Raw genomic sequence first — 19,658 nt, 5'->3', positions numbered from 1 at the left:
GTTAGGAATAGTTCAGAGAACAGTGTCAAAGAACATTTGAGGAGCATGGATCACCACAGAGTTCAGGCTCCTAGTTTTGGGGGACTGGCTGTGAGATAAAAGGCTGGGTCTGCCAGACTGGACAAGCATATGTGAGACCTCTTTCCTTACAGATGGTATGGGACCTTAGAAGAGCCATCTGAAGATAATCATTAATGTGGTCATGGTGGCCCTTGGTATAGGATTGTCTGGAGACAGGGACACTGCTTTCTAACCCTTTCCCAGCTGGGGCCATTGGTTGTCCACATGGGCCTGCACAACCTCATGCTGTCTCTGATCACCATGAATGAGCAGACCCCGAATCTTCCCAAACCTGTGCCCTGGATGCACCCCCACAGAGGATGTGTGACCCTGAGCTGCCATTCAGAAGAAGGTTGTGGGATGCTCTCCAGAGTTTATTAGTATTCAACTCCTCCTAAAATTAACCTGTACTTAATGTTGTTTAAAATAATCAAGCCAATATTTAAGGGCCAAGAAGTACCAGGACTTTTAACAAAATTTACGACCTCACACTTCCTGATGGAGCCTTGGCTGCCCACCAGACTGGGCCTTCGAGCTCCAGCGCCGGTGGAGGGGCGGCAGGCACGGCCTGTGCATGGGCCCCCGCGCAGCCTAGGTGAGTATCCCCACATCCAGGGTTGTATCCTGATGCGCCTCCTCCACCTCCTCATGGCCGGCTGGAGCCTGCCCTAGGGGCCATTGTGTGCCAGGGTGTGCCAGGTCCAGCAAGGGACAGCAGCATCCCGGAAACCCTACCAATAATTGGACTGTAACCTCTTTTATGATGGTGGCAGACGGGAGTATCTCCAGCCTACAAGATCAGCAAATCTTCAAAGGTGTATCACTGGGCTGAGTCCTTGACCACAGTGCTGCGGGGCTGAATGAGTGGCATCCATGTGGCCTCCTCTGTGACATTGTCTTGGTGGCCGAGCAGTGCATGCCAGCTTACTGCAACTTGCTGGCTGCATGCAATGACTACTTGACTACTTCAATGCCATGTTCACCTTGGGCATATGCGAGGCCTTCCAGAAGGAGGTGGAGCTGATCAGTGCCTCTTACATTGGCCTCAAGGCTGTGATGGACTTCTTAGATGGTGGGGAACTGGTGCTGGACAGTGGCAACATTGTGTACATCCTGGAGACCCTGGAGATAGCCCACCTGCTGCGGATCTGGACTATGGTGGATTTCTACTGTGAGTACCTGGAACAGGAAGTAAGCAAGGACATCTATCTGTACCTGCAGGAGCTGGCCTCCATCTACAGCTTCAGGTGGTTGGATGCCTCCATCCTCAGCTTCATCCCGAGCCACTTCAGCACACTGTCCTTCACACCTGACTTCCTGCAGAATATCTTCATGCAGAAGCTGTGCATGCACCTGAGCAGCAGCAGGGTGCATTGGAATGCAAGCACAACTTACTGCAGGTTGCTCTGATATGGCTGACACGACAGCTGGAGTGCTAGGCCCATGCCTACATGGTGCTGGAGCACCTCCACTTCCCATTCATCCCCAAGAATGACCTGCTGCCTTGTGTCAAGCTGGTTGTGTGCTGGCTGCTGCCCAAGGAGGCCAATTATGAGGGCTTCATGGAAGAGGCCGTGTGCTACCACAACAGCTTGGTGGCCCAGCTGGCCATGCAGACCAAGTGCTCAGCACTCTGCATCGAGGAGAAGCACATGATGTTCATGAGTAATGAGATCTCCTACCCGTTTGGGAAGCACAATGGCACCACGTGGTACCTGGGCACCAAGAGCTAGCAGTGGATCAAGAGATACCCCTGCCAGCCCTGTGGAGCTACCACTGTGCTGCTGTGCTCGGGGGATTCATCATCATCATGGTGGCAGCTTCTCAAGGGACAATGGAGGGGATGCAGTGTCCAATCTTGTTTATAGGTATGGCCCCACTGTAAGCAGTAGATCAAGGTGGCCTCCAAGAACCAGTGCGTGTGGATTTCTACCTTGCCTACATTGAAGACATGCTGGTGGCCACCGGTGGCTGGAATGAGAATCCAGATCTCTCTTCTGTAGAGACTTAACAGTCCCAAGATCAACTCCTGGTCCTACATGGCAGGCTTGCCAAGGTTCACGTTTGACCATGCGGGCACCATCTGCAAAGACTTTGTGTATGTCTCCGGGGACCGCAAATACCAAGTGGGCCCCTTCCATAAAACCTGATGAGTGGGAGGAGTGCCAACCCATGATCACAGGTGGGGCTGTCACGGCATGTGCAGCCTGGAGGATCCCATCCACTCCTTTGGGGGCAGCAATGACAGCAGGGGGGCATAAGGTACTCAGATGTGCTGGGCATCCAGGCCTACAGACCCCAATGCAATGAGTGGACCCGCGTGGCCTGCTGCTACATGTCAACAGTGAGTGGAGAGTGGCCGTGTGGGAGGGCCACATTTATATCCAGGTGGGAGAACCCGGTCTCCTTATCCAAGATGGTCCTGGTGTCCAAATGCAGAGGATAAGTGGCGCAAAGGCTCCTGCTCCAGGCCATTGCTTCCGGGTCTGCCTGCATCTGCGGGCTGGAGGACAAGAAACAGCAAGGCCAAGAGGCACCAGGACTGGGGCCAGTGACCCTGCCTGTGCCTGCTGGGACCTTGTCCCCACCACCACCTCTGTAGACCAGCAACAATTTCATAGAACCCTCGAGCCATTTTATTTCACTTAGCAGCCTTTTGAACTTTTATGATTCGTGGTATTTCTATATCACTGTGACCTATTAAATATTCTACTTAAAAATTTACTCTAATTTGAATTACAAATAATGTTAGAACACAGAGTTAGAGAGATTCTGGGAGGTATGTTGTATCTCATTGCAAGTAAGTCCTTGAAATTACTGCTGATTCCAATTGCACCCTGTCCCTTTTATGAGGGCTCTCAGGAGAAATTTCTTTTGGGTCTAGTCTCAGGAATAGTTGTGCTTTTTTTCTCATTTAATTTTCACAATAATTCTTTGAGGCAGGTAAAATTATTCTAGTTTTATAGCTGAACAAAGAAAAACTCAAATTGTTTAATAAATTTAGCCAACCAAACAAAGCTGTAAGTGGAGCAAATGAGATTTAATCCAAGACTGCCGAACTCCAAAACTCCTCTTACTTTGAGTTTCTAAAGGGTGTCCCAAAATTCACGCAAGAAGTAATTTTGATAGAAAACACAGGTTTATAATTAAAACTTGTAAATTTTTTATTGATTCATAAAGTATTACAGTATAGGGTTATGTATGGAATAGCATATTGGGTAAATGGCCTCCACGACTTTGCTGGCACAAACGCACTCTTTTGTTGAAATTTTCCATGACTGTTTTGCATAAATGTGGCTGAATTTCGATGAGGCTCATTTTCATCTTGATGGCATTTCCTGGTCATGTAATTTCCCGTTTTGGTGATCAGAATTGGCCGCCCAAATCATGCGATTTAACGCCATTGGACTTTTTTCTTTGGGGTTTTTTGAAGTGTAAGGTTTATGCCAACAAGCCCACGACCACCCACGCCTTGAAGGAGGAAATTGAGCGCTGTATCAACGAAATTCAGCCACATTTATGCAACACAGTCAAGGAAAATTTCAACAAAAGAGTGCGTATGTGCCAGCAAAGTTGTGGAAGCCATTTATCCAGCATGCCATTCCATACATAACCCTATACCAGGGGTGGGCAAACTTTTTGACTCGAGGGCCACAATGGTTTCTTAAACTGGACCGGAGGGCCAGAACAAAAGCATGGATGGAGTGTTTGTGTGAACTAATATAAATTCAAAGTAAACATCATTACATAAAAGGGTACGGTCTTTTTTTTTAGTTTTATTCATTTCAAACGGGCTGGATCCGGCCTGCGGGCTGTAGTTTGCCCACGGCTGCCCTATGCTGTATACTTTATGAATCAGTAAAAAATTGACAATTTTTAATTATAAACCTGTGTTTTCTATCAACATTACTTCTTGCGTGAATTTTGGGACACCCTTTAATACAAAACTCTTCTGTCTTGAATGAAGAAATGCAAGTGCATGGAAGGTGTGGTTTCTTAATGTGTAATAACTGACCTCGAAGCACTTCTCTTGCTCACTATCATTGTGGCTCTCTCAAGACAAGTCATAATTCTCCTGGTCTGCCTGGCTTGGCTCAGTGTGGCTCAGTGGTTCAGCATCAACCTGTGAACCAGAAGATCACAGATCGATTCCCGGTCAGGGCACATGCCTGGGTTGCAGACTCAATCCCCAGTAGGGAACGTGGAGAAGGCAGCCAATCTATGATTCTCTCTTATCATTGATGTTTCTCTCTCTTTCCCGCTCCCTTTCTCTCTTAAATCAATAAAAACATAAAAAATAATTCCCCTGGTGTAAGTTATTAAGGTTATTTTTCATCCCCTGCACAGTTCTCTCTCCAACACAGCCTATCCCCTTCCCCTTCTCTCCCCATGAGTGTGAATAAATGCTAAAATGTTATATATTGTGCTGCTTTATTCCTTTCTACCTTTCTGCCTGCCTCCCTTCTCCATCCATTCCCCCTACCTTTCTGTCTTCTTCTTACTTCTTTTTAAAATGTCCTCGGTGGTGTGAAGTGAATAATCCATCAGGTTTTCTCTTTGATTGCCACCTGCTAGAATGCTTAGAGCCGAATCAGGGTCTGTGTTTAGCAAATGAACAGAATTCACTTTGGTGGGTGGACATAGAATTCTGTGCTACACATTCTCACATTACTCTTACTATGGCTCTTTTTTAAATGTCTCTCTTATTCTTTGTTTTTCCTGTTTTCTCTTTCATATTTTTGTAACTTTTGTGGTGTCTCAGTAGATTTTTTGGTGTTCCTTTGACGGACCTTCAATCCTTCTTGATATGAGACAAGACTTAAGTAAATGCATAGCAAGCAGTCTAGTAGCCTCTCTCAAAATAAAGAAATGAGGTTACCTAGCACAATAGATGAACCCCAGTGATTTCTAGTAGTTAACATATTCTCTTCTAAGTACTCACACACCACCAGTTAAATAACTAATTCTATTTGGGGTACCAGCTTGGGGCTTTTGGGGGACCACCCTCCTCCTCCTCCCACTGATCTGGACAATATTCGATCCTCTCCAGTCCCCCGGCATCTCTGAGCACTCCCCACAGACCCACCTTCAGTGCTGAGCCTGAGTAGTTGAACTCATTTAAGGAAGCCAACTGTTCTCTTATTTTCTTTTCACCCTCTGATGCTTCACTTACTTCTTTATGATGTTTACTTTCCCTTCCTCACTCCCAAGATCGTTTTCCTGAGGAAAGGTAAGCAAAATAGGAGTTCTGTCTTCTCTCACCATCTGTGAGCATAAAGCTGTCTTCCCCGAGCAGTGGATTCATCTTTTCCTGGTTGTTTTTCTCCCAAACGTAGCTCAAAGGCTCTTTAAAAAAATTGCCTACCACATATGGCCCAGCTGACAGATACATATAGGTCCCTGCCAGAGAGCCTAGGCTCCCCAGGTTGGGGTCCCTGCTCCCCATGCTTGTTTCTGCCTCTTAGTGCTGGAGCCCAGGGGATGCCATCAGGGGGCCCATGAGGTCTTCTTTGGATGTCTCCCCTCTTTTTCTTCTCTGGGATCGTTTGTGATTGTTCAGCTGAAATTTTACTTTTCATAGTTTCATGCACAAAGGGTTACTCTGCTGGACTATCATGCCCTGGACTTCCACCCGTTTTTCTCATCACTTACGTTTTCAGCTCATTTTTTCTAAAGCCCAGGTGCCTACCCAGGACCAGACTCTGCACCAACCTTTATACCTAGTCTGTTGTAGCTTCACTTTCACCTGCTGGCTCCTTACCTCTTCTGTCTACAAAGATAAGCAGAGCTTCCTTGTCCAGAAAAAAAAGACTTAAAATGAAAGAGGACTTATTTTCCTATCCCCTCCAGCAACTGTCTTACTTCTTCCTTTCAATTTCACACCCACATTCCTTGAGAGTCCTGCCTCCCATCATTTGCTCCCCAGTCACTGTGTCCTTGGTTCTTTGCTGACTTCTGGTCTCCTGGAGCCTTTGAAGCTATGAGCTCCCGTGTGGTTCTTCCAAAGAGCTGCCCCCATCCAGGCAGCAAGCGCCAAGCACGACCTGAAGTATCAGTCATGTGCAGGATGATTTGGTTTCTTGGGTCATTCTCTCTCCGTTCCTTGTCCTGTATTTTCTGACTGAGCTACTGACCAACCTGTTCTTCAGGCGTTCTATCCTCACCTCCCCCATCTGACCGACAGATTCTTGTCCCTCTGGGCAAACAACCTTGGCTATTCTGTTTATTTTTTTAAAATAATTTTTTTTATTGTTATTGTCAATCCTCACCTAAGGATCCTTTTTCCATTGATTTTTAGAGAGAGCGTAAGGGAGGGGGGGAGAGAGAACGACAAAGAGAGATATGAGAGAGACACATCAATTGTTTGCCTCCCACACCCTGCAACCCAGGCACATGCCCTTGACCGGAAATCAAACCTGAGACCCCTCAGTTCGTGGGCTGACATTCTCTCTAATCACTGGGCAACACCGGCCAGGACAACCTTGGTTATTCTTCCAGTTTCTTTTTTGTCTCTTTCCCAGCTAGGCCCAATGCATCTACAGACAACCCTGCAAAATCCATCTCCTGCCTGGGCCTGACCCAGGATCTTCCTTCCCATGTACTGTTGCTCCTTGCACATACTGTTCCCTTTCTAATATATATATATTATAAAGGACAAAGTCCAAAGCCTTTAGTCATGAACTCTGGCTGCACGGGGAGAGCAATGGTGCTGAGATCACAGGGCCCAGCCAGATTGTCTGAGTGCCAGTCCTGGCCCTGCCATTGTCCTGGAAGCTAGGAGACGTTAAGCAGGTTGCCTCCTGCATACCTCCCTTACTAGGAATCAAGCCTGTAGTCCAGGCATGTGCCCTGACCAGGAATCAAACTGGCAACCTTTCAGTGAATGGGACAATGCCCAAGCAACTGAGCCATACCAGCCAGGCAGCCAGGGCTCAAGTCAAGAGTTCTGTAGCACCTTGTCCCACCCCACAGATGTTCTTCCTTCCTCGAGCTTCTCTAACATTCACCCTTTCTGCCTCTCGTTGTCACTGATGGAATGCCTGTGGATGTTATTGCTCTTCTGTGTAGACTGTAAGCTTTCAGAAGGCAAAGAGCATGCTTGATTACTACTGCTCATAGACTCTGCTGAGTAATGGCCATGCCACCTGTGCGCAGCATCCCCTTCCCAAGCTATTACAGATCCTGAGATAGAGTGGCCACTCAGGAGGTCCCTGCCACTTATGCATTGCCTCCTGGGTTTTCTTTGATGGCCAGAATGTGTGTGTCAAGAACAGTAGTTTCCCTAATTGCTTTCTCTGCCTTCTGAGAGATGAGATTGTCACCAGGACAAGGCAGGGATCTGTTTGACATTCTACATGTGGAGGGTTGAGCTTCCAGATTCTTGGTATCATTGCTGTTGGTAGATTCTGAGAAAGTTTTGTCACTTATATTGGGAAAGTCTTACTTATCTCCTGCCACGGGAGGAGAGTTCTATACCCGATTACCTCAACCAAAGTGACTTCTGGTTGTTTTCCTATTTTAGGAGGCCCTCTGGGAAATCTTTTTATGATTCTGAAGCCTTCTGACATCACCATGTGACAGAGTTTCCTTTCTTATGAGAAGCAGCTGGAATGAACAGACGGTTCCTATTGTCTGTCATTCTTAAGTAGGTTAAACCAAGATCCGAGCCCCCTCTATGGAGAGGAAAGCTGGGCAGTGCCACAAGGAACGATACTCCATAATAACTGCCTGGTTCTTCTATAAACTCTGTTTGTTGAGTAATGGTGCTGACTCCCTTTCTTTGTTCTACTAGAAAACACACAGAGAAATGTCCTCCTCACTGTCCAGAATGAGGAAAGAAAACCGTCAAGGGCCGACAGCACCTGCCCCAGGGGAGGTGATGAAAGAGGTGAGGGCACCTTATTCTTTGTGTCCCCTGGCCCACTGTCACCACACCAGCAGCAGGAGTCCTGTGCCCAGGATTGTAGAGAGCACTGAACCATCTCACCTTTAGTTGGTGGGAAATTTAGAAGCTTTTGGTCAAGCTGCCTCTTTTGCGGTGCTGAGGTCCCATCTTATTCCAATGGAAAAAAAAAATCAGTGTTGTCCAACCCATGTGGGTGGCCATTATTTTGGCAACTTGCTGTCACCTCCTTCTTCTTCCACTTCAATGTTTTCCCCTGGAGTTCTGTGCTCTGGTGTGTGCACCTCTTAGACAATACTTTTTTTTTCTTCAAATATCAAAACCATTCTTGCTCCTTTTCCTTCCATTATTGGCTCTTTGTCATTTTATCTTAGATACATATTCCAGAAAATGAAGATTTTTCTGCTTGTTTATCATGTTCCACAGCCACACTGTGCCTCTCATTCAGCCTCTGAGTTCCAGGCTGTCCTGGCCCCCACTCACTCCCCCACCTGGGGCATCGATGAGCTTCCTCCCGCCTATGAAGAACTTACTAAATGCTCTGTGCAGCACAGAGAGCTGTTCATATTTAGAAGATCCAGAATATTCATGCATGTGGGAATACCGGCAAATTACTGGATTTATCCTTCTCCTAACCTATTTTGTCATGTTCTTTGAGGTTATTTTCTCTTATCTCTGGTTTTATTTTAACGTCTCAGAACTATCTTTTCATTGTCATCATGCCGTCTTGTCTAGGAGCCCTTTATCTTGTCTACCAAACCGGACAGGAAAGAATCATTCCTCAAGTGTCTTTCATCTCAGGAGCAGAGGCACGGGCTCGCTCTCGCAAGCTCACGCTTTCAGTGGGACAACGAGAGAGCAGCCGGCACAGGCCCTGGAGTCCTGACCGGCGCCCCTGTTCCCCAGCCACTAAGGAACCAGTCTCCTTCCAGCTTCTTCCCATATTTCACCTTTAAATACCACCTCTGCCCCCTTCACATTTGTTTTCAGATCTTTTTATTGAGTTCTCTGTTCAGTACTCTAGGGAAGGGCTTAACCTATAATACTAAGATTGCTAGGGTCATGGCAAAAGGGGCCTCGGAAATAAAAGTAAAAAATCTCACAGTGGCCTGCAAAGCCACCTCAGTTTGGACAGTGTTCTGTTTTTAGAGGCAAGACCAAGGAGGGCCCAGATCACTCTTACCTGGAGAGAAAGACTCAGATGGGATTCGGGGGTGAATCAAACTGGAAGAGGAGATTGAAACTGAAGCTTATGCCCCCAACCGAGTTGATTATGGTCCATCATGCTGGGGGCCACTGGAAGAGGACCGGCCTGGGGCTCAGATTGACCCAGCATGGCCAGACATGAGCATCTTTAAGGTGTTCCCCCTTTCCACCTCCCCCTCCTTCCCCAGCGTGCCCCACACTCACTAGGAGTTATGGTCTCTGGCAACCCTCACATTTAGACCAATTTACTTTGCTGTCAAAACCCCTGATTGCCTTGGGTTTTTTCAAATAAATTTTTCTTGGCCAAAAAAAAAAAGTACCTAGGAGATGGAAGTAAGGAGCTTAAGCGCAATAATTGTATCTGCAGCCTGATTATTGTGGGGGTGAAGTGGGTGGTGGCAAAAGTGGGGCTCAGGCAGTGCAAATGAAGGGAAGACAAGAAGGAAAGACTGTGGGGAGAGACAAGAACGTCTTGGGCTTGATGTGGTTTTGCATAATGGACAATGAAGATTCTCCTTGCGTCTCTCTAATTTGCTGTTGGGAGAGCAAGGAGGGCATTTTAGTTGTTAACAGCAGAAAGGTTTAAGTGTAATGCTGGTCAAGGTTACCTGCTTGTGGCTAGCACCAGGCTTGGCATGCAGAGAGGGAACAGGAAAGCTTTGTGAATCTATAATAATAGGTAGCATCTCATTTTTCCATCACAAATGTCGGAAATCCAAAACAGTATGAGATTGTCATGTTGCTATTTCTTTCTTGGTCTTTTGATTTGGAAGATAACAAAGAAGAGCTCCTCATGTTCTTCTAAGTGACGTTTCTGCCCCTGAACTTCCGAGGTCAATGCAGGAGGCTGCCTGGCCATGAGAAGGGCAAGGAGTTTGGGTCAAGAGCCTGGGCCTGAGTACTGAGTTTGCCACTTGGCAGCTGAGCGACCTTGGGAAAGTTTGCTTCTCTCTGTTAACTGTGGGTAATGGTTCTTGCCCACCCCCCAATGCTGTACAGATAAAAGAAAATGCTAGAGACAGGCGTAATCTGGAAACTGCAGAAGTGGTTGATAAATATTACAATGATTACCAATAATAAAGGTATAGTTTTAGGGTCCCCTCGTCCCCCTCTCACTCCTTACGATCTCAGCTACTTGGACCCAGAAAAGGGAGCACAGCCTTTCTGAGGGGAGTCATGACATAACTTATTCCTAGTTTCAACTTCTCAGACCCAAAGCAGGGAACAGCAGGAGACCGTCTCTGACAGGCTCTGTTGCCCATTGTCATGTGACTACATCCTCACGTGTGAACATTTTTAAAGAAATCATTTTTCAGTTACAGTTGACATATTATAGTAGTTTCTGGTGTACACTCCAGTGATTAGACCTTATATAACTTTCTAGGCTAAATCTCGCCCTCATCTGACACCGTACATAGTTGTGGGAATATTGTTGACTGTATTCCCTACATTGTACTTTGCAGGCAGAGGGAGGCAGTGGGAAAAAACCAGCGTGGGCTCAGGATGCTCATCCCCTTCTCTCCTGTTACAGATTTCAAAACCTGTTAACAAAGACTCCCCATTAAATACTTGGCAGTGGGTAAAATAAGCTGAGTTTCTTCTCCACAGACTCTGTCCCTCAGCTCCAGACCTGACCCAGCAGAGAGCAGCTTGGTGTGCAGGGACGGGGGCTTTCATAGCCTCTCACTGGGACTCAGTCCTGAGGGGACATAGAGACCACGGGAGAAGAGAAACCCTGAAGTCGATTCCTTTACCTCATTTCTCTCTTGTAGGGAATTATAGAGAATCTTCTGTGGAAACCTTGCCCTGTCCACCTTTCAGCTCTAAATCCTGGTGGTATGTGCTCCTGCCATGCGTCAGGGCAGTCACCTGTGAACCGACATCTATCAAACACAAGCCCCTTTCAATCTAATCATTTTCTTTTTTAAATTTATCTTTATTGTGTAAAGTATTACAGATGTCCCCTCTTTTCCTCCATGTTCACCTGCTTCCTTACCCCAGACCTTTGCTGAACTATTTCTATGTCCATGGGTTATGCATCTATTCATATAGGTTCTTTGGTTAATTTCTTCCACCTCCTGCCCCCTGCCCCGCCCCCCCCCACACACACACACACATACTGCCCTATAAGCCAGTCAGAGAAAGACAAGTATCACATGATCTCACTTATATGTAGACGCTAATGAATAAGATAAACTGATGAACAAATAGATCCAGAGACATGGAAGCATGAAACAGACTGAGCAGTCTAATACAATTTGTTGGCACTCTGCCTGCTGTTATAATTTGGCCATTTTAATACCACTAGAGCGAGGGACTGTTTGGGGCCTGCTGTCCTTGACACAGGACCGGATGATGTGGTGAGGAGCGTCCTTCCCTCAGTCCCAGGGCCTGAAGGAGCTGCCTGCCTGGGAGCTTGCTTCGGATATGATATGCGTCTATTCTGTGTACTGGCTCAGCCATTAGATAAGGGTGAGAAAGGCACCCAGGTTCCAGGAGTCTAACTGCAGGCCATGAGGGAGGATGGGGCGTGTGAGAGATCTTGGGCCTTTGTGGGGTGAATCTTGAGTGGCGCTCCAGTACAGTTCAGGGAACTAAAGTGAGGTATTCAGCTTGGGAGGGTGCAGAGAGGCGAGCACAGAGGCCCTCTGGAGCCGGGCATGCCCACCCTGCAGCCTCGCATGAGCAGGTGCCGTGATTGTTTCATTTCTCTTGCTTGTCTGGGCAGTAACTTGGGCTTGTCCTGCTGTGATGCTCCGTAAAAGGATATCTGGTCTCCTTATTCGTGAGCTCATTTAGCTCAGGGTCTGGCAGATCCCAGATACTCAAGGATGATGACGAGGCCCTAAGAAGAAGCTACCTGTGAGGGTTGGTGAGCAGGGAATGTTTTCTTAGCAAACAGACTTGGCCTTGCCTTTAGTTTCTGTAGGGGCCCAATTCCTCTGCTCATTCACTTTATCTTGTGTCAAAATCCTAACGGTGGCTGGTTTCCATTCCCGTTAACCTTTCCTGGCTGGGTACTGGCAGCTGGCAGCGGTGCACAGGCCTCTTCTCGTTGAGGTTTCCAAAGCCACAGAAAAAAAATAAAGCAAAACCCTCAATGTTTGCACTGGAGTCCAAGGGGGAAAAGAGGGCTTTCAGCTAGTCTTCAGGGGTGAGGGGCTTGGGAAAGAAGATTAATGTTTTTATACCTTGATGCAGCATTTGTTGCAACTCTGCAGCATGCCAGGCATGGCGTTACCCTGGGCATGCAGAGATGAAAAGAAACAGTTCCTGCTCTTAGGAAGCCTGGGCCCAGGGGGATGCTGGGAGATCTAGCTTGCTGATGGAGCCCAGACTCATTTTAATAGAATCTTAGGGACCTGGGATGCTGGCAGATTTATTTTTTTAACTTAAATATATGTGTGTGTGTGTGTGTGTGTGTGTGAGAAACGTATTTTTTAAAAAAAAAAATTATTGATTTTAGGGAGGAAGGGAGAGGGAGACAGAGATACAAACATCAACGATGAGAGAGAATCACTGATGGGCTGCCTCCTGCACACCCCCTTACTGGGGATTGAGCCCGAAACAGGGGTATGTGCCCTGACTGGGAATCGAGCCGTGACTTCCTGGTTCATAGGTCGATGCTCAACCACTGAGCCACACCGGCTGGGCTCTTTAACTTTTTACTGTGAGATACTTGTAGCATCACAGAAAGATCTATATGCCCTTCACTCAGTTGCCCTTGATGACCCTCTGGAATCACTCTAGCATAATTTGGAAGAATTTTCAGTTTAAGTGTGTTTTCTCTGCACTGTCTTCCACCCCCACTTTTTAAAAAATCTTAAGTGGATCTTCCTCATCTCACCCCCACAGGCTTGTCATGCTGTAAGGTTTCTCAGTCATGCAGCAAAGTCATTTAATTACAACAAATTCATATTAGGTCTGTGAGTTGTGAGCTTAGAGCATTGTTCTGAAGAGAGGAAGCTTACAGTGGGAGCTCTCAGCCCGCTCCTCTTCTCCCCATTTATTTGTACGTCAGGGGAATTAAGAATTACTGGCTTAAAAGGAATAATAGTAATTGATATTGTTATAATGGCAGTAACAGGACCAAGTGTTTGCCATGGGCTTTGTATCTTATCCTCCAAATCTAAGGAGTAGGTCTATGACCAGTCCTCACAGAGGCTGAGAGCTAAGCAGCAGAGCCGACCAAGGTCGTCTACCTCTGGGTCCTTGCTCGTCATCTGCACTTAAGAAAGGATGAGTTGACGCCAGTGGGCTTTCAGGAGCCAGGGACTGTGCAGCAATGTCAGAGGCAGGGGATCTCGGATGCTCCTTCAAGCCCACGGCACCGCCTCCTCCCTTTCTTCTGAAGAGAGATCTAGGGTCAGAATGCGTGCAGATTAAAATTGGGTAGAATTTTCTAGGTGTTTATTTTTAAGCTTCTCAAATGCATATTATTGAGTCCCCAATAGTTCTTATCTCACTAATTTGGGATTTATGGTCATCAGAATAGGGAGTGGGAGGACATAAGCTTTTCCAATTTTATTAGAGGGAAAAGCCCTGTAAACAAGCAAATATGGTGAAAAGAGAACCAAGTCCTTATGAGCATTTGAGCAGAATTTATTGACAGATTCGTAATTCGTGTAAAATCTTCAAGAGTCTTTTTTTTTTCCTTGTAAAGAAGATTAATCAGAGTGGCTGATTGGCTCGGTGGCAAGAGTACAGTTGAAAAAGACATTGAGAAAGAACTCATATGACAGGCCAGGACGTTGACCCAGCCACCTTCAAGTCCACCTTGCTTGCATGCATACCTGAGTTTTGTAGAAATATGTGGCCTTTTGTCAGCAGAGGATGGGAATAGGAAGCTGTTTCAGGGGCGATGGGGTGGTGGTGAGAGAGGTATCATTGGAAAATACCTATTTTGGGGAAAAGTGGAGCCTCATAGTGTGTGTGTGTGTGTGTGTGTGTGTGTGTGTGTGTGTGTGTATGTGTGTAGGGGGAAAGGGGCTAAGATGGTGTTTCAGAGAAGGGGGCTTATCGATGGCCTCTTTCCTCTTAGTGAGCAAGCCAGTCTCTGGTCGTTTATGACACCTGAGTCTATGACATTTCCTGTTCCATTGACAGGTTCCCAGAATGTTGCTATTTGCTCCCAAGGCAGCTCCGAGACAAGAGCTGAAGTGCCAGCTTCCAGATGCCCAGGCTTACCTCGGGGGTCTTTGGGGGTCCCTGGCCAGGGCTCAGTTGGTTAGAGCATCATCCTGCACACCAAAAGGTTTCAGCTTCAACCCCCAGTTGGGGCAAGTATAGGAGGCAACCGATGGATGTTTCTCCCTCATATAGATTTTCTCTCTCTCTCTCTCCTCACATCAATGTCTCTCTCTCTCTCTCTCTCTCTCTCTCTCCCTCTCTCTCCTTCTCTTTCTAAAATCAATAAACATATCCCTTCCCAGGGCTTCCCTGGCCAATGCTGGGTCCTTCCTTCCTTCCTTGCTTTCTGGGCTCTTTCTCCTCGATGCTCCCTAACTTCTTACTCTAAGCAGGACTGGAAGACCCCACATGGTCCCCCTTCAGTTCTCTGCTGAAGGCAGGTGGGGAGGTATCCTCTCTTCTTTCCCTTCTTCCTGGCCACAAACTTAGGATCAGAAATCTGATCAACAAGAGAGAGCATCCTAAAGTAGTAGCTGCCACTCAGATCCTTACTACTCCACTAGGATGCTCTCTCTTGTTGATCAGAATTGCAGGGCCTGTACTTCTGGCATTGCCATCGTCTGCCTCACCTGTCCTAAACCAACGGAAAGGCAAATGGTCCCATTTGGTTCTGCTCAGCTACTCTTAGGGCACATCCTCAGGGGACTCGTAAATCTATGATGGAGCAGCGATGGTCCTCATTAAGAAAAACCATTCACTTGCCAGAGCTCTCAGTGTGGGGAGATGGATGAGAAACAGTGAGGGAAGAAGGGCTACCCACCTGGTCACTACAACAGTCCAGGTGCCTTCATGTCCATCCACCCTTTCTCTCTGATGAAACATCAGAAGAGAGAGAGGCCTTCATTGTTTCTCCCAGGAGCCTGGACACCTTCTTCTGCTTCTTCCATCTCTCTGTCTTTTCCCCCAATCCTCACTCAAGGATATGTTTATTGATTTTAGAGATAGAAGAAGAGAGAGGAGAGAGGGAGAGAGACAGAGAGAGAGAGAGAGAGAGAGAGAGTGAGAAAAGATCTATATGAGAGAGAAACATCGATCAGTTGCCTCCCATAGTCGCCCCAACTGGGGTTGAAGCTGAAACCTTTTGGTGTACAGAATGATGCTCTAACCAACTGAGCCCTGGCCAGGGCTTCCATTTCTTAGTTCCATTCTTTGGATTCCCTCACCCTTTTGGCTAATTCCAATGCGAGGTGCTAAGTGACAGCCTGAAGATGGTGGGGAAAAGCTTTCCCCTGACATTGACAAGTGGCAGTGTTCAGAGCTCTGCCCCTTCTAGCGCGCCCCGCTCCCTTCTAGCCCTTACCAGACCCCATCCTATCCTTCTTTCTTGTCTCTTTCTCTGTTCATCTTTATTTTCCCCTCATTCATTTTGTTTTTCCTCTCAATTCACAATTCTTAACTTATATTACATTTCTGTTTCCAGAAAATTCCTCAGCTATTCCTGCCACTTCTGATTAAGCCCCCTAATCACGTCTCGTTGGCTCCATTCCACTTTCCTAAACTGGGAAGGTGCATCCAAACTGTGCAGGGACACTTCACTGCTCACAAGAGCATATTCCAGACCCCTCCGCATTCTGCAGCACCCACTCTGACACCTGGAACCATGGGAGTAAATGCTCTACAACCCAGGAAGTGAACACATACCTGAAAGATCTGGCAGTATTTGGAGGAAATTGGGATTTAATTAGTGTTTCTTTTTATGCCTCTGTCAATATGCCTCTGTGACATTTATGGGGTTGTGTGGGTATCCTCTGGGGATTTAATTACATAAAATTCCTCCTCTTTGTTAAAATCTAATAAACGCACACAATGTACAAATTTGAAAGTGGCTCTGTTGCCAAAAGTGAGATGCTTAATTGGAATGGAGACTTATTTTTCTTCTCTTTAAGAAAATGGTAGTTTCATGAATTCTTGTTTCACTGACAGGTGGGTGATATTTGTAATTTTTTTCCGTATAGGAGGTAACAATGAGTAGTCTAAACGAGGGACACTTGCTCTTCTTCTTCTTCCTTTTTTTTTGGATCCAGAAAGGTTGCAGTGAAGGCAAAGGAACTTACATCTAGATTGTTCCTGTGCATTTGGTTTTCCAACCTCTGGCTGCAAGTGGTGGATTACACCAAGAGCAATGACTTGTAGATGTGTGTACCTGGTACAGGTTAGGGACAGCGCTGCTCCTTTCCTTGTGGGTTGTGCTGGCCCCTTCTCCTGTGGTTTGTGGGACCTATGTGTGGTTCCAGATGTGCCCCAAATCCAGCCACCACTGAGTCATTGGGCTCAGGTGGGCCTGAACCCAATGAAATGAACTGGTTGCCCTGGTTGGTTTGGCTCAGTGGATAGAGCGTTGGCCTGTGGACGGAAGGGTCCCAGGTTCAATTCCGGCCAAGGGCACATGCCTGGGTTATGGGCTCGATCCCCAGTAGGGGGTGTGCAGGAAGCAGCTGATCAATGACTCTCTCTCATCACTGATGTTTCTATCTCTCTCCCTCTCCTTCTCCCTTTCTCTCTGAAATCAATAAAAATATATTAAAAAAAAGAAACAGAAAATGAGTTGGTTGGCACTGAGATCACTCCCACATCAAAAGCTGTGATTACAATGTCTGTTTTTAAGATGAAGGAGCTGAGATTGGGTGCAGTTAGAAGTAATGGCAGGCATGCTTGCCAGCGTTGTGGGAAGAAGGAATGGGAGGTCGTGTTTAATGAGTGTGGAGTTTCAGCTGGGGAAGATGAAAAAGTTCTGGAGGTGGATGGTGGTGATGGTTGCACAATAGCGTGAATGAACTTAATGCTTCTGAGTTACATATTCAAAAATGGTTAAATGATCCGCATATTTTACCTCACTACAGAGTTTCATAATTGCTAGTCAATTAATGTAAAACACAAAAATTCAGATGAATATATTTTAAAATGTGGTAAATACATGCAATCGGATATTGTATATTATTCAGCTTAAAAAGGAATGAAATTCTGACACAGCCTACAACATGGATGAACCTTGAGATATGTTAAGTGAAACAAGCCAGTGACAAATATTGTATGATTTCACTTATACGAGGTCCCTAGAGCAGTCAGATTCATAGAGACAGAAAGTACAATGGCAGTTGCCTGGGGCTGGAAGGAGAGGGAAATGGAGAGTTAGTGTTTAATGGATGTAGCGTTTTAGCTTGGGAAGATGAACGAGTTCTGGATGGCGGTGATGGCTGCCTAGTGAATGAACTTAATGTCACTAAACTGTACACTTAAAAATGATTAAAATGGTAAATTTTATGAATTGTGTATCACACACACACACACAAGTTCTGGCAGACTGCAGGGCACCAATGGAGCTTGCTCCCCGTCCCCGCTAGGGCTCCTTCCATTAGAGCTAAGTACTCCCCACCCCTCCGTGCATCTGTACATAAGAACCAGAAAAGATTCTGACACATGCCCACCGTTACTGTGTGCCAGAGAGCAAACGGCAGCCTGATGGAGTCTTGACCTCCGGGCCAGAAGACGCAAACACAAATGCCAGCTTGGAAAGGAATTAATGATTTAAACGGTCTGAGGGAAAGAAAATGCTATTAGTGCGAGCTTGGCTCTCTGAGAAGGGTCCATTAATTCTCATACAGGAGCTCCAGGGGGAGAAATGTTGCCCTAATTATGTCGTCAGTAATTCGGCCATTTAAATGGCTAACCAATTCACAAGTAGGTTTTTCCTCGAGGTATTGTATCTTCATTCAGGGCTTTCCTTCCCACCAGGAGCCAGGCTGCTCTTCAGACGTGTGGTCTGTGGTGAAGATGTTAGCTTGTCTTTGCCCATCGCTACCCCTCCTCCTCTTCAATCATGTGACCTTGTCGCTTTCCTGTGGGATTGGAAATGTGTCTGGCTGGAATTATTGCCTATGTTGGCAGGATTCTTGTAGCCTCCAGAAGGTACAAGGCCAAATACCATGTTTGCAGCGTCTCCCACGGATAGCCATGATGGGCAAGGATCCGACAGTTGTAGTTCAATTAAGTGGAGATTTAGCACCTGTCCAGGTCCCGCCTTGTGGATGCCTGCTGGGTCCACATGAACAGCCAGTGCCCTGTTGTCCAGGCAGGATCCAGGCCCCAGGGCTGGGCTCTCCATACTCGATGGGCTCAATGAGCTGCATGGCTCGGCTGTGCCATAGTCATCACCCGCGACCCTGCGAAGGACTCAGACTCATAGGTATGCCCAGACTGCCCTTGGTAATACTTTCCCTGGATACAAAATGTGCAGCCAGTCTTTGATGGAGAGAGAGCCTTTGGCTCAATAATTCCTGCTTTTTGCCTCTACGACGAAGGCAAAGACCCTGAAAATCCTGGGGTGGAGGGTGGGGCTGGGAGGGCAAAATGTGATATTCTTTCCAAGCAGGGGGGAGAAAAGTAACAAAGAATATGTATTGGCAAGGCCTTCTTTAATATACATAATAGACAAACTCCATTATTTATTAAACTCCATTGAATCCTTATAGTAACACTAAGAGGTCTAGGTATCATGGTCTCTGTTTTGGAGATGATAGAAATGAGGCCCAGGGAGGTTCAGGACTGACCACAGCACACAGCCAGAAATTCCTAGGAACACAATCCCATTGGCTCTTTAGACTCACAATTTTACATTCTCTCGGTGCCGGGGTCCAGCCCCAGCGGGTCCAGAGGTTCCCAAAGGTGTAGTCGGAGTCGGCGAAGAAGGAATGACACGGAGACAGCGTTCAGTTGATCAGCAGCCTAGCCAGGATCTCCAGCCAAGTTCTGGTCTGGATCTCCAGAGAAGTTCTGCCATTCATTGTCTTGTTACATCGGCATTCACACCAGTTGATTTTAATCCTGTCAACTTCCATTACAAAGGCTAGGGCGCTTCCCATCTCCACTCCAGGGAGCAAAGACCATGTAGCTCAAGCATGATTGTTTACAGTCAAAGCGATCAACCACCCGCCCAGCACCTAGTTAAGGAGTCTCATCCCCTCCCCGACTTCAGGGAAAAATCCCTACCTGGGGAAACAACCCCTCTCGGAGAGGTGACCTTGGCCAAAATACAGCGCCAAGAAGGTGAGCAAACACATTAAGAACAGTATGCCACATATGCCAGGTCCCCTAAAACAGCAAGGATGGACCGGCTCCCGGCATCTCGGCAGTGCCACCGCTGCTAAGGGACTTCTCAGGCGTTCATGCAGGAGTTTAAATATCTGGGGCTTAAGGTAACCACTTTAGTGAAGAATACCAGTGCGCTCCATTATGTGGTCATTAACTGATTTGATTTTTACAAAGTGCCACATAATCCTCCTCTTATCTTCCCACCGGTGCT

General features: G+C 46.8%; 1 protein-coding gene and 1 pseudogene across 1 annotated transcript in view; both read left to right on the top strand.

The window, feature by feature from the left end:
* Window positions 1-19,658, top strand: part of TMEM178B (transmembrane protein 178B) — a 349,600-nt gene that overhangs the window by 177,291 nt on the left and 152,651 nt on the right. The gene's annotated exons all lie outside the window — the stretch shown is intronic.
* LOC107185178 lies at window positions 286-2,663 on the top strand (annotated as a pseudogene).

The sequence above is a fragment of the Myotis davidii genome, unplaced genomic scaffold, assembly GCF_000327345.1.
Source record: "Myotis davidii unplaced genomic scaffold, ASM32734v1 scaffold329, whole genome shotgun sequence".
NCBI lineage: Eukaryota > Metazoa > Chordata > Mammalia > Chiroptera > Vespertilionidae > Myotis > Myotis davidii.
Note: the sequence above shows the minus strand (reverse complement) of the source record. Positions and strands in the feature narration are given on the sequence as shown.